General features: G+C 42.2%; 1 protein-coding gene across 1 annotated transcript in view; it reads right to left on the minus strand.

Moving 5' to 3' along the window:
* C6H10orf90 (chromosome 6 C10orf90 homolog) overlaps window positions 1-14,011 on the minus strand; it is a 70,118-nt gene that overhangs the window by 18,273 nt on the left and 37,834 nt on the right. The window lies entirely within an intron of this gene.

The raw sequence follows: 14,011 nt of genomic DNA on the forward strand, positions 1-14,011 counted from the left end.
GTCCTCTGGTTCTAATCATTTTTATTTCCTGCGAAACTGCTTTCGGTCATATATTTTAAAAGTTGTAACTGATACAAATTTTATTGCGGCTGTGCTGCAACAAAATGTTACTGATAGAAATAATCACAGAAGATACTCTTCATAAAAATAAATTGCCATTCTAAATAATATAGAGACACTGTGATGGGCAGCATGGAAGGAGTCAAAATACCTCTATCAAAAAGGTACGCTATGTGTCTTTCTCTTGTCTCTTATTCACTTGAGAGGAATATTCTAGATTGGTTAAACCTGATCGAAATTATAATTGCAGATCCAATGGTGGCTGTGACGAGAACTGAGGTCAAAGCTGTTTGGGGATCAGGGTTTTAACCTCTCCGTAGTGGGGCGGCTGCCTCGGAAGCGTCCCCCATCCCCAGCATTTCTAGTGCCCTGTTCTGCCGCTGTGCAAAGCCCCAGCAGGAACCAGCAGCAAAAAAAACTCTGATTTGTACAAGACATGCTCTCCCCTGGAATTGTTTTGATGAGAAGGATGTAGCACAGCAGCTACAACGGCAGGACCCTGCCATGACCAAAGCGACAGAGCTAGTTGGGAAAGCGCTGTGTTATACAGGCCTTGAAAGAGGATTCCCGCTGCGCACCACGGCTGCCAGCAAAACCCTAAAGCACTGAGAGCGTGGGCACATCAGCGCACAGGAGTGGCCACTTCCCAAGGTGCATTTAAGGCAGAGTTTTGACGGGAGACAAGAGAACAGAAGAAAAAATCAGGAAATGAAATCCAAAGAATTAGGGACCACACGAAAAGGGCATCAGGATCAGCAAGGGGGCCGAGAAAGAAGGAGCAGATGGGAACTCTTTTACGTCCCTATAAACCCCTCGGCAGTGGTCCCTGGTGTGCAGGACCCACACGGCCACGCACGCAGCATGACTCTGCTCTTTCTTTTGTAATCATGCGCACAAATTGTCTATTGGCAGTCCTAGTCACAGGCTGATTCAAGGCCTAAATGTAGATGGAAATGCCCAATTGCTATTCAAAAACTCTGAAAGAAGGCAAACAAGAGATTTGGGAGGCATAAGGGAAACAAAACCCAACTGGTTTCAGACTAACCATAAGCCCAAACAAACCAGGCAGGGCTTGTCCTGTTCTATGTTGTGGACACATGATATCTAATAAACAACTGGTGTTTCAGTACAAGCACTTTTTAAAAAGCAGCCACATAATTCTTTTCTCTGCTGACTCATTCTCAGCACTCCAAACCCTCTCTAAACACTTGGTTCCAATGTCTTGGTTGAGGACCGAGGGGAAATTAGAAGTGATTTTCTCCTTTGATCCAATCCCCGAGGAAGAGTGACATGCCACATCATGTCAGACACTTCCCTATCTCACAGTCATTAAGTAAAATTAGGTCCTGCAGTGTGGTGCAGGAAGTTTTCAGTTCATTTTCCCAATCCTTAATCCCCTCACAATAGATGAGAGAAATACTCTTTGCCACAAAATGGTGGTCTCCTTCACTTTGTGGTGTTCTGAATGGCTCACGTTTCTTTTTTGATCAACCTGTATTTCTGAGGAAATCAGAGGCATTAAGGTACAGCATCGGGTGCAGATGAGAAAGCTTTTAACGTCTTAAGTTCCTTTCTATAACTGCCCGTACAGGCAGAAGGACTCAGCTTCTCAGGAGATGCTCTCATGAGGAATCCCTGAAGATCAGCATAGACAGAAAAAATAACTTTTTTCTAATTAAATTCCCTGAGATAAACCCCTTCCTAAGCAATTTCACAGCCATACAGAAAATCTGGTCAAAGCAAGGAAGTGCACACAGAGCTCCCAAATTCTAGGCTGGCATCCAAGCTCTCCCTCTTCTCTCTGGTATAACTTATTTCTCTCCTTGCTTTTCACACATTGCAAATATTTGCCTTATCTTTTGTCAAAACTTAGCTCTCGTCTCAGAGGAAAATAGTTTGGATGCAAATGCTCTCAACAAACTGGATAGACTCAGTTCCATCCCAGTTGGAGCTCATGCGTACACAGCGATCCGTTCCTTCATTCCCCGACCGATCCCATACCTGCAGTTACACACTGTGTTTCTACAAATGTTTTATGACATATAAAGGGAAAAAAAAAACACTGGGACAGATTAATGGGGTCATGGGCATCAAAGAATGTTCGTGGGAGGAGGTAGAAATAGGCAGCACGGTAGGAGAAGATGAAGAAAGCAGCAGGTAGCATTAAGTAACTGCAGAGCGGCAGAGAAGGAAGTCTCTTCACAAAGGCAGCCAAGATACTAGAAGGATAGAGGGGGGGGAAAAAAAAGAGGGCAGCTAAGCCACAGAAAGAACTTGAATGGAAAACAGATTATCTCTTTAAATCATCTTTTAAATTAAAGTAGTTTACTGGCCCGCAGAAAGCAGAGAGGAGAAGAAAAGACAGTGGAAAGGAGAAAAGAGTTCCTGCTCATCCAAGGCAGCATCTCAGTAGGAGATAATTTGCCTTCATATCAAGAAAAGGTCTGTGCAATAAATGTGTGTGTTGTGAAGCCAAACAGCTTCTTCACTGAGATCGCCAGGGCGCTTAAACCGCTGCCGTGTGCCCGGGAGAGGCGATTTGCTGCGGCTGGGCATTGGTACCCAAAACTACAGCACGGATTGTCAGGGTGGTGAAAAGTGCTAGGTAGCCGAATAAAACAGCGGAGATCAGAGTGAGGGAAGGAGTTGTCTGTAAGTCACATCTCTCCTCTCCAACATCTTAGAATATAGATCTGAAGAAAAGAAAGAAGAGCTGCCTGGAGTATTCACACTCCATTTACTCCTAACTACCAAACTGGCTATTCGTGGATATTGGCTTCCACGTGTAAGTACAGTAACCTTCAAGAACCGAGAATTAAGCCCCAGGAATTTTCTTACATATAGTGCAAACGGAGACAGCCTTCCCTTTCGCACTGCAGCCCTTCGCTGCTCAGAGAAATGCCCCCAGCGGCATTCTGCCCATAACACAAAGGGGAATTCCCTACAAAGACGTGGCTTAGGAGAGAAAGAAAAGAAAGGTCTAAAATTAGAAAAAGGTGATGGCTCCTTCTTCGCATTTTATGACAATTAGAAAAGCACGATTCCTTATGAAATTCAGGTATAAAAACACTGCATCCTGTCTGCATGAAAAGTGCCTGCCTTAGGATCTTGAACTAATATTATAACTAAATCTTAATCCTTATTAGATTCACAGTATGGTGGGGATATTCTTTTTTGGTAGTTAATTAAGGCAATAAGAAAAGGTGGGCCTTGTTCTTGTCTAACATCGAAGGCAATCAGAATAATAACGTAGCCGATTTGCTGAATTCTTTCCTCTAACTCCCTCTTGAATTAACCTTTCAATTCAAAAGGTACACCCAGGCGCAGTCAATTCCCAGGAAAACACAGCAAAGCAAACCAGACATGGGCTCCAAAGATCAACTCCCTCACCCTCAAAGCAGCTGTCAATTACCTTAACTAACGAAAGCAGATGCAAATGAAATTTAGAGGGGGGAAAAAAAAAAAAAAAGAAAGAGGCAAAGGTACTTAAAGGTAAGATCACAGAGTTTCACTCTGTACATTCTGGATCCATTTTTAATATACCGTGTGGGGAATTAGGACTGTTACTCTCATTAAGACTATCTGGAATTGTATATCTAAATCCCCACACAGCAAACTTGAAATATATATACCCTTCTGAGAATAGGTAGAATTGCAACTGGATGACTAGCAATATATGTTTTTTCTATTATCCCAGCTGAAGAAAGACTTTAAAACTAATGAACAAAGACATGCAAGTGTAATGCTTCGGGAGATACAGGAGAACAAAACTCGAAGAAACAGAAAGCAGAATGACTCCGCTAATAAAATTCAGTGAATATAGATCCTGGTTGTAAAAGTTCAGCCGCTTGTAGGAGAAAAAGTTAAGGAGCAAAATCATAATTACATTCGGAGAAAAGTCCTTTTCGCCCTATGCAAGTAAGAAAAAGACAGCAGTTCAATTTTTAAATAACAACTTAGTGAAAACCATATGATATTGTAGGAGATATTCCGTAAAACCAGGGGTAGGTTTTCAAAAGCTCTTTTTTTTGGTTTTTTTTTTTTTTTTTTTTTCAAGAATCCTTGATCTCCGAGTAAAATGAGTATATTGTTTTACTGTAAAGTATCTTTTTACATTTTCCTCCCTCTCCCTTCAGGGGGTTTTGCTAACAGGAAGTGACCCTGCATTACAGCAGGTTAAACTTGCCTTTCCTTCAAACGCGGACAATTCAGGCAAACATCCACTTTTCCATTGTTACTCCTTTTTTTTTTTTTTTTTTTTCCCCTTTTCACTTTACAACAGGATAATGCAGCTTTTCATACTTTCATGTGGCACTCTTCCTTGCTTTTCAGTGTGGGGTTTTTGACCGTTCATGACAAAGTGCTTCTTTGAAATTGGCCAAAGCTCCTTTTAACAGACGCAGCGCTACAAATCCTCCGCGACCACCAAGCAAGCCTGACAAGAGGCGCCCGGGGAAGGAGACACACAACGTTGATTCACTGCGTGTCGTTAACGAGATCAGACATCGCCACTGTAGGTAGGCTTTACATTACAGACCACCTGCTGGGTTTTTTGTTTTTTGTTTTTTTTTTTTTAATTTAATAAAAGTCCCGTGCCCTGGGCTGCTGAGCTCTCCCAGACCTCCTTGATGGGAGCTGACACTGCTGGTACCCCAAGCAGAGAGGAGCAGCAATTAACGTTCCTTAAATGTAAGAAACTTCTACCTTCTTCAAGATTTAGACCCAGGCACACGTAGGCGTAGGTTGTACAGAGCCCACACGTGCCTCAAGCAGACAAGCAACGATCCGTGATCCAAAGCAAGACTGCAGCATCCCATGATGACAAAGACTGATGACTCAATTCCTACCATGAATCAGGTATTGCCACAGCTAAGCCATACGATCTTAGATGTAAGTAAACAGATCGCATCGTCTCAACAGCCTGGTAACACAGAAAAATGGAAACATTGAGAGCAATGACAATATTATTAGTTATTTCAGTGTTCGTCAAGGGATGGGAGATAGGATGGATAATTTATTGTTCAGATCACTGCCGAGGAAAAGATATCACTCTTAGTCAGTCGGCAAGGAGCGCCACAAAATTCAGATGGTTTTAGTACAATTTCTGCTGGCCAGCAGTGAGAACTGTGTCCCTAACCGGCTCTTGATGTTTGTCAAATGACTCGTTTGCAAAAGGCCAAGTGTCAGTTGCTGTTCAGCATTAGCGTCCACGGAAACTATCTGAATTGCAAAAAAACCCGACAGCTACCTGACAGTAGCTCTGCCCACGCTCCCTAACCAAAATGTAATGCTTAACGAGGTCTTGGATTTACCTTTCAGTAAAAACCTGGGGCTGGATCCTGAGGAACAGGGCTGGGCCACGTCCTCAGCTCCATTCCCGCAATTGTCTAGACCCAAAGTCGAGGCAACTTTGTAAGCTGGAACCAAGAGAATCAGCCAGATTGTTACTCCCGATGAATATGTCATTGTACCAATACCAGTGCTTCCTCAAACAGCCCTGCCTGGTGTGGATAAGGCTTAATTATCTCTGCTATATCAATAACACCTCGAGCTAAAAGTCTAGATTACAAAATTATCTCTAACATAAAAAGGTTGGGGTTTTTTCTAGCTAGTTCTTTTGGGTTTCTTTGTTTTTTCTTTTTTTTTTTTTTAAATGACGTTGGCAACGGCAGACACATTTCTCAGAAGGAAGATGCTTTCTTTTTGCAAAAGCTACTATTTGACTGTAGAAAGTCATAATCATTTAAAAGAGAAAGCTTATCAAGTGTACCTAAGAGCTATTAGGCTTCAAACCTATAATCAGTCCAAAGTAGGAAGAGCCTCTTGATGTCAAGAAACAGCTTGTTTACAGAAGGCTTTTGGCAAAATTAGAGTGTAGTCCAACACTTGGCTTCAGAGCAAACAATCCCATAATGCAGCTAATCAACGGCACCTCACAATAAGTCTCTCTGTGGTGACTGCCAATTTATTTTCTCAAAACATTTTACAAATAATTAATCAATCTTCCCTCTTGGTATTAAATAAGGGAACGCCACTTCTTTCAGGGAGCCAATGGGTAGCCACATGCCACTCAGGACAGGATGTGACGCGCCGACTCTGACTGCACACGGAGGAGTTTGGTGGAACAAGAGTGTAATTTGCAATGACTGCACCAGCAAAAAAAGGAAACGTTCCTGCCTGGCACCTGCAGGAGATCATCTTACACTCCGATTCATGGGAGTGTATTATTGCTGCAGAATATTTTAGTGGTCAGGAAATAATCCACCCACATGACTGGATTCGACTGCTTGCACCAGTGAGTTCCCAATACCCAGCTGGTCGACAATACCGTTTGTGTATTTTGCTAACATTTTTCCCCTTTGCTTCCTATGTGCTGGGACAGGATAAAAGGAAAAATATTCTCTTTTCATTAAACCTTTTGTAATTTGGAGGTTGGTCAAGCACCCGGTAATTATTTTCTCATTGAAGATAATCAGTCTTAGTTTTTAGACTCATGCCTCGAATCATCATTGTTTTGCTTGTCCTGCCTTTTGGGCCATGCTATACCAAAGCTGTGTCTTTAACAAACCCAACATTCCCGGGCAACTGGTCCTGAGTCTGAGAGGGTCTCTCTTCATATTGTTAAGAACCATGGAAATGGTTATTGAAAATAGTTTGAAATTTGCTGCTGTACTTACGAGACTGTAACATCCACGTAACAAAAATCTCAGCGTTAGACATCCATGTTTGCATTTCAAGGATGTCATGCTAGAACCTATCAGGAGCTATTGTAGTGACTGAGGGAGTAATCTGATGCAGTGCGACTTTAAAAAAAAAATAATATTCTGGATGATTCAGAACATTTAAATGGTGATTTGCAGGGTAAGAAATGTATCAACCACTTGGTATTCTCATCATGTCAAAGACACCTAGTTGTTCAGCTCTTTCTGATCATTTACCGCAGCCAGACTGAGCCAAGTACTCATTTCACAGACTGCAGAAGAGTTGCTCCCAGTTTAAACCAAGTGTGAATAAGGGGAAAATGAGGCCCTTTACTCCAGTGGCATAATGCAGTCACTGAAGCCACATAGCCCATCTCTTTCTCTTAATCATTATTTTAATGATTCCACTATTCAGCCCTCCAGTGCTTGCCCTGAGTGCTAACGAGTGACTTGCCCCCTCCAGAGTCTTTCACTTCAAATTGTCTCACATTTTCACTAACTCTGACAGCTCAAGATAGAAATGTCCACCCTGAGCAAGATGGAAAACAGTGGAAGAAATCAAACCCTTAACTTTCACGTGCCAAAACAAGGAAAGCTGAACTTTAATTTGGATCTTCATCAGACACTATGATCATCTTTGGGAAAAATAATTCTAATTTATCAGTTTCGCTCATAGAAATGCTGTGCTTAACATCGTTAACAGGGCAGACATCCTTCTGTCTTCAAGGGAAACAATGGCCTTTCTACCCAACAAGTTCATTGCTATGCCCCATAGTATAAAACTAAGCCTTTGATCTGTGAAATGCATGCTTCCTGAAGGTGGGGAGCTCCTTCAGCTCCAGTCAAATTACTTTATGGTCATGCCCTTAAATAAGTGAAAAAAACACAACAAAAGCCCCCACAAAACCAAACAAAAACCAATCCCCACCCATCCGTGGCTGCTTGTTGCCTAAAACCGCAGAGAAATTACTAAAGAACAATTAGCTCTATGGGAAACTGTGAGTGCTCTATTCACAGCCAAGGTCACCGTGACATCACAGGGCCACGGAGTCACCAGTGCCGTCACTGAAAAACCAGCCTGGGGGCAGCTTTGGCTTACACAGCCTTGAGCATCATCTCTCCCTCTTGCTTACGTCTGATGCTATGACCTGCAAGGGTAGCTATGCATCCATGTGACAGGGCAAAAGTCCACATCGCTCTTCTGAGTCCCGTTGTTTTTCTAAATAAGTGGAGTAGGGAAGAATATCTCTCCACACTGATCCCTTGCTTCTCCTCTTACACCCGAGGGCATCACCCCTTCCTTTGTCACACCAGAGGATGGGGAAGCTGGCAGCAGGCATTTGAAACAAGGAGAAAAACTCAAAGACCTTGGTACTCCATAAACATAAAAGGGTCCTACAGAGAAGAGGAGGCATCCCCTTCCTTTTTAAAATGAATAAAAAACCCTCCAAGATAAGGAGGGGCAACTCCTATTGCCCATCACACAGGTTGGGGTCTGTCTCAAAGGCTGGCAGCATCTTCTAGAGTCACTCATAACTGAGGACTATTGATTCCTCACCAAATTTTCAGTATCTGTAAGGACTGAGTCCTCAATTTCTCAGCGTTTCATGCAGTAGATGAAGGTCACATCGCAGTGTGACACAGGCCCAATGACACAAAATGTCTAGACTAAGGAAAATTGACAGCCTCCTCCATTTTAAATTTATACCAGATGAAGTGAAACATCAAAGGAGCTCCTTTTAATGGGCTTTTTGGCATGTGGTCCTTTGTTCTTAACAAGTCGGCACCAGCTGCTATGTCCATAATGCCAAGTCAGTAACGTCCCCGGCCAGATTCTCGGCTGATGTAAACCAGTGTCACTCCTCTGAAGGCAGATATTTCTATTGGTTGACATCAGCTGAAGATTTGGCTCCTCATGCTTAGCAGGTGCAAGCTAAAGTAAAATCTTCTGTGTCATATTTCATATTTCTCCTGTCTTCGCCATCACTACCACTGTACACGTTCTCAGGCTGGAGAGTTAATTAGCATCAGCTGTAGCTACTCAAGTTTCTATACAATAAATTCCATATTGTAAGGAACAGCTTTCGTCTAATTATATCTTGTTCGTGTGTGTGTGTATATATATATGTATATATTTCCCCCCACACACACACTCCAATCTCGTACTCTGGGTTATTGCGTGGTGACTTTCCCATAAACAGAAAATGAGGTGAGAACACCAGATAGGCCACATTCATTCATCGCATCATTTCAAATACTATTTAATAGTTGAAAGTAAATGCTGTTAATAGGCTTCAGCCTTAAGATTGCCCACATTGGCCCATCATGATTACCCTGAGTACATATGAGTTTCAAGGTGACCTACAAATATTTTCTTGATATACAAATGTCTCAAATAGCCGGGGCTTTTCAATGTGTATTTAAAATGAAAACATTTTTTTTTGCTTTGCAGGTAGCAGCATATCGAAATCCCACAACACAGACTGATTTTACTCTAATACAAGTGTGATATATATAGAGAGATATATATATAGAGAGAGACGCACACTACATAAAAGAATTAAAATAGCTCTTGAAACAAAATCTAGTTATTTACCCCTTACTAAACATGCTGCTGGCTTCAGCACTTGTTAATAAAACTCTTATTTAAGAAGGAAGCAGAAGCTTACAATCACTTGGGGCCATTCAACACCCTAAAAAGCCCAGATCCTGTCTCAGTTTTCCCCGTTCACTGTCTAGGGTTGCTTTATTTAAGTAAATCATGCTTTCAAGTCACCTGCATTCTCTTTGGGAAAAAGTATAAGCAACCACAATACCCGCTCTCTGACCTGTCTTGTTCACGGATTTAAACACGTTCTTCCCCTTCTTGAGTACTTCATTCCTGTATTCTGCAGGAGAAGGGACGCCGGCAGCGCAGCCCCCCCAGGTACCCCCTGTTCCCGGGCTGGCTGCCCACGTCCACAGTCGCAACCACCGCATCATATTGCCCTTCCATTGCTGACTCACGCGTGCCTCATAATCCCGTCCTTTGGTCATCTCCCCCCACTCTCCTTGCGCACCCTCCACATCTCCTCTACCTCAACGTAGGGCTGCGGGAGCCAGCACAGCGCCTACCATCCAAACCGCATTGACATTTCTCTCCACCTCAGCTGTTCTTCCTTAATAACTCTGCACAGCAGTTTTGGGCATGACAACAAAAGAAAAACAAAAGTGTAGATGTTATAAAAGTTGAGGTGTTAGCAGAAATTATTTCCATTTATAACATAGCTGACGTTTGTGAAGGTGCTCAGGCATCAAGACATTTACGATTATCTAAGCTTAAACATAAATTTAGATGTTGGCATTTATAATCTTTCATAGGAAAGTGATGATACTGTTTAATCCAGAGGTCAAAATGAATTTTAAGTTGTCCAATTTTCTTCTCTTTGCCTCTTTTTCTTAATTCAGCATAGAGCCCGGTAGGCAATAAATTGTAAAAGATGGATGGAAAACTAGATATTCATGTGGAATATATTCTTCATGAAAGGTAGGTGAGAAATTAAGATTAAAAATGCTCCTGTCTTCAGCAGAAACAAGACAAATCTTTTCATTTTTAACTTACCTTGTATTTATGAGACATCAGCTACAGACAGTAAAGGAAATTGCAGCATTCACTTAAAAGCAGCGTTAGCAAGTTCTGACAGCTTGTTAAAAGCCAAGACCAAAGGCAGGGTGATGCACATCGATCACCCGTGACAAAGACCTCATGGAGCTTACCCTTGATCGTATCCCTGAAGTGGGTCGTTTCACATTAATGGGTACATGTTCCTTAAGCTGCCCAAGGGATTTATGTGCTGGCCACTCATTACAAATAAACACAATTTCGTCCTACAACTCTACGTCCTCCCACAGTTCAAGTCTGACTTCATGTGTAATATGGATTTTCCAGCACTTACAGTCCAGTTTCTTGCCAGATATTGGAAGTGAAGTAACCAAAGCAATGGGGCCAGCAGAAGGTACAGTCCATAGTGGTGAAATCACAAGATCATATTCCATCCGTGAGATGCTATAGCATGAAACATGGCTTTGAACGCTAACTGAGTTCGAGAGATTTGGATTCTAAGTATAATTACCATCCATGAGCATAGCCCAAGATTTACATTTCATTCTTATTCCTAAAATATCCTTTTCATATGTGGCACATTGTGGAAATATATACCTCTGGAGATTATCTGGACCAACCTCCTGCTTGAAAGCCAGGCCTTAGATTAGGTTATCCAGGTCCACGTAAAGCCAAGTCTTGAATACTTGGATTTGAACATGAAACAGTATGAGTAATACTGTAAGGAGAGTTGTCATTACGTTAGTGAAGCCACATGAAAAATTAGAGAAAGGACGCTCCAAAGAGGCCATGAGTCAACCGGCCTTATAGGAAACAGCAAACCTGGCCCCAGTACCTGTAAAGCAGGGAAATTTTTGGGTGCTCATTCCACTTCAGCTCCTAATAAGGCAGCCTGTACATCCTGGAAACTACATTTACAGATTTCATACAGAAAACTCTAGCCTTGAAAGTAATTTTTCTTTCTCTTTTTTCCCCCATGGTGATGTTATTACCACTTGTATTTCTGCTGGCAGGAAGGTATTGCCTACAGCTGCAAACTAATATAAACTCAGACTTTCTGGGTCATCAGAAATGTGACGGACAAAGTGCTCTCTGCAGTTCCTTCATCCATAAGATAACTACGTTAAAATATTAACACGCTGTCAAAAATTGCGCACTGCCCCTTCTTTGCTAGTCCTTCCTTCTTTTTAAACGTTTAATTTCACACACATTTCATTCCATAAACATATATCAGACCGAAGCTTAAGGTGAATGGATTTGAGCTAGTAAACATTGGAGGAAAAAAAAAATCTAAAAGAATTGGGAATCTGTAATGGTATAAAGGACTTTGCTGATGGGGTAGTTATTTTGCTTTGCTCATAAAGCAGCATCTTGCAATACGGGTCTTGTAATCTTGAGCTGTATACACAGAAGGGCCACAGCAAAAAGCAGCAAGGCAACCGTGTCCCATTAGAGCTTTCTTTAGGTATTTCCAACTAGTCCAGGAAAAAAGAAAACGTACAACAGGCTGTAGGACTGTGCCAGATTTGCACCAGAAGGGAGAATAGGACCTGGGAGATCACTTCTCTCCCTCACTTCACCCATTTTCGGAACCAAGAGGAACTCACTTTTTCATTTTCTCCCAGGTTAAAATCATACCAATTGCCTTTCATTTTAATGAGCAGTGCGGATGTCTCATGCATTTAACTAGGTTTCTTGTGATTTGTCACATTTAATGGCTGACGGCTATGCAAGAGCTCATTACTTTAGGGATCCTGGTGAGAAAGATTGTTGTTCTGAAGCATTATTCTGGCTGTTTGTACAAATTTCACACAGGAAAGTAAGTAAGTAGTAAGCTGATAAACACCTTTTTATATTACAAAGGGCCTGATCAAGAGAAATATGTATCTTTACATTCTACATTATTGCTTACACAAAAGGTGGAAGCAGTTAAAAAGGTAACACTTCCCATGTTTATTTACACCTGTATTCATGTGTACACAAATGGTGGAAATAATTTCTCAAAACCCAGTATTTCTCAGCTGGTTACCTCACTTATTTCCTCTTTTTAGTAAAATTGTGGAACCATGAGCAGTGTCCTATTTCGCTTTCTAACTACTTCTAGTAAAAGTGATTCTTTCATCACCACCACTGTATTACCGAGCCCAGGGAAGGCTCGGTATTATTCTAATCCTTGATTCGGTGGTATACCACAGAGAAACCTTAGATGGTGTTGAACAAAGCATAGTATGCATAGTACTTTCTATGGAAACCTCAGGAGGACATCGTTATTTGAAATTAGGCCAGTCTGCAATGAAGTCCAAAGCTGAAACACATAATTTGCTGGTGTCAGTCAGCGGAAGGTCCTCACCAACCCTCACCCCTTTACATTTCTTCCTTGCTTTAGGCCTGGTTGGCATCTTCTCTCTCCTGTTCCCACTGTGCCATCTCCCCTTCAACAACGGACAACATTTATAAACATCAAGAAATATTTTACCTCAGGCGTTTTTCTGCAGCCAGCCCGAGGGGTGCTTCACCCCGCAGACCCCTGTGGCTTTCATTTAGGGGCCTGACTCCGGAATTACTGACACCGCTGGTTTCTCTGTGGAAAATCCTGGCTCTGTTGATAATTTTCTTAAAGGTTAAAGCAGGAGGCCTCTGAATAAAGCAGCTGCCTTCTCACTGTTTGCATCTTGATTAACGGCAGGAGCCATCCCACTGGTTTCAGCAGTAACACAAGGTGCAAAGGGACGGAGCATCCTGGGTTTTGTGCCTTGTCCGGCCCGTGAGAAAGCACACAACTTCTCTGCTGTCTCTTTTTTCCCATTTCCACACTGGGAGGATGAAGTTACAAATGAATCTTAGGAAGTGGCTTATGTTCATATACTGACCCTTAGATCAAAAAGGCCATATGAGAACAAGGTAATTGCAATTAAATGTAGCCCAAGGTCGCAGGGTACACGGGGGGTAAGTTTAACCTTAGTGTTTTTGGTAAAAACCAGACTCGCTCATTGACATTCTTCCCATCCACGCTCCCTTCCTGGAGAGTCAATAAACGCAGCTGTGGCTGTTCGAGTGCACTGTAAAAGAGCTGCTACAGCCCGGCGCAGCAGAAGCTCTACCACTCTGGGCATGAAGCAATCCCCACCGTAGCTCTCCCTTCCCCAGGAGCAACCTTGCAAAGAAAATCTCATGTTTGCAAAATGCTTGGAGATGTTTGAAACAAATGCATTGAAGATATGCAAACCATCCACCTGGAGCCATTAGTTACAAAGGCCTGGGCTTATTACTGCAGCCTTCTACATAAAAGCTGAAAATGATAATTTTTAATCACAAGGAGCACAAAACCAAGCTCAGTGCAGCCATCTCCTCCTTAATCTCACACCTTGAAATTCAGCCCTCATACAAAGAAATTCTCGGGGGCTAAGCGCTTGCATGTTGCTGTGAGAAAAACAACTAAATTGCAGTTATAAATGGTTAAAAATAGAGGTTTAATGCAGAAAACACAGGCAGAGTTTGCGCTATCACCTGATGAGCAGCATGCATCACTAGCATGGCAAATATATTCATGGTAGTCCTGGAACTGAAAACGTCTGGGTTGTGCTCTGACTCAGCGTGCCTCTGCAGAAGCAAAGGTTACCATTATCTGTTCACGTAAAATCATTGTGGT

The sequence above is a fragment of the Rissa tridactyla genome, chromosome 6 (assembly GCF_028500815.1).
Source record: "Rissa tridactyla isolate bRisTri1 chromosome 6, bRisTri1.patW.cur.20221130, whole genome shotgun sequence".
NCBI classification, from domain to species: Eukaryota; Metazoa; Chordata; class Aves; order Charadriiformes; family Laridae; genus Rissa; species Rissa tridactyla.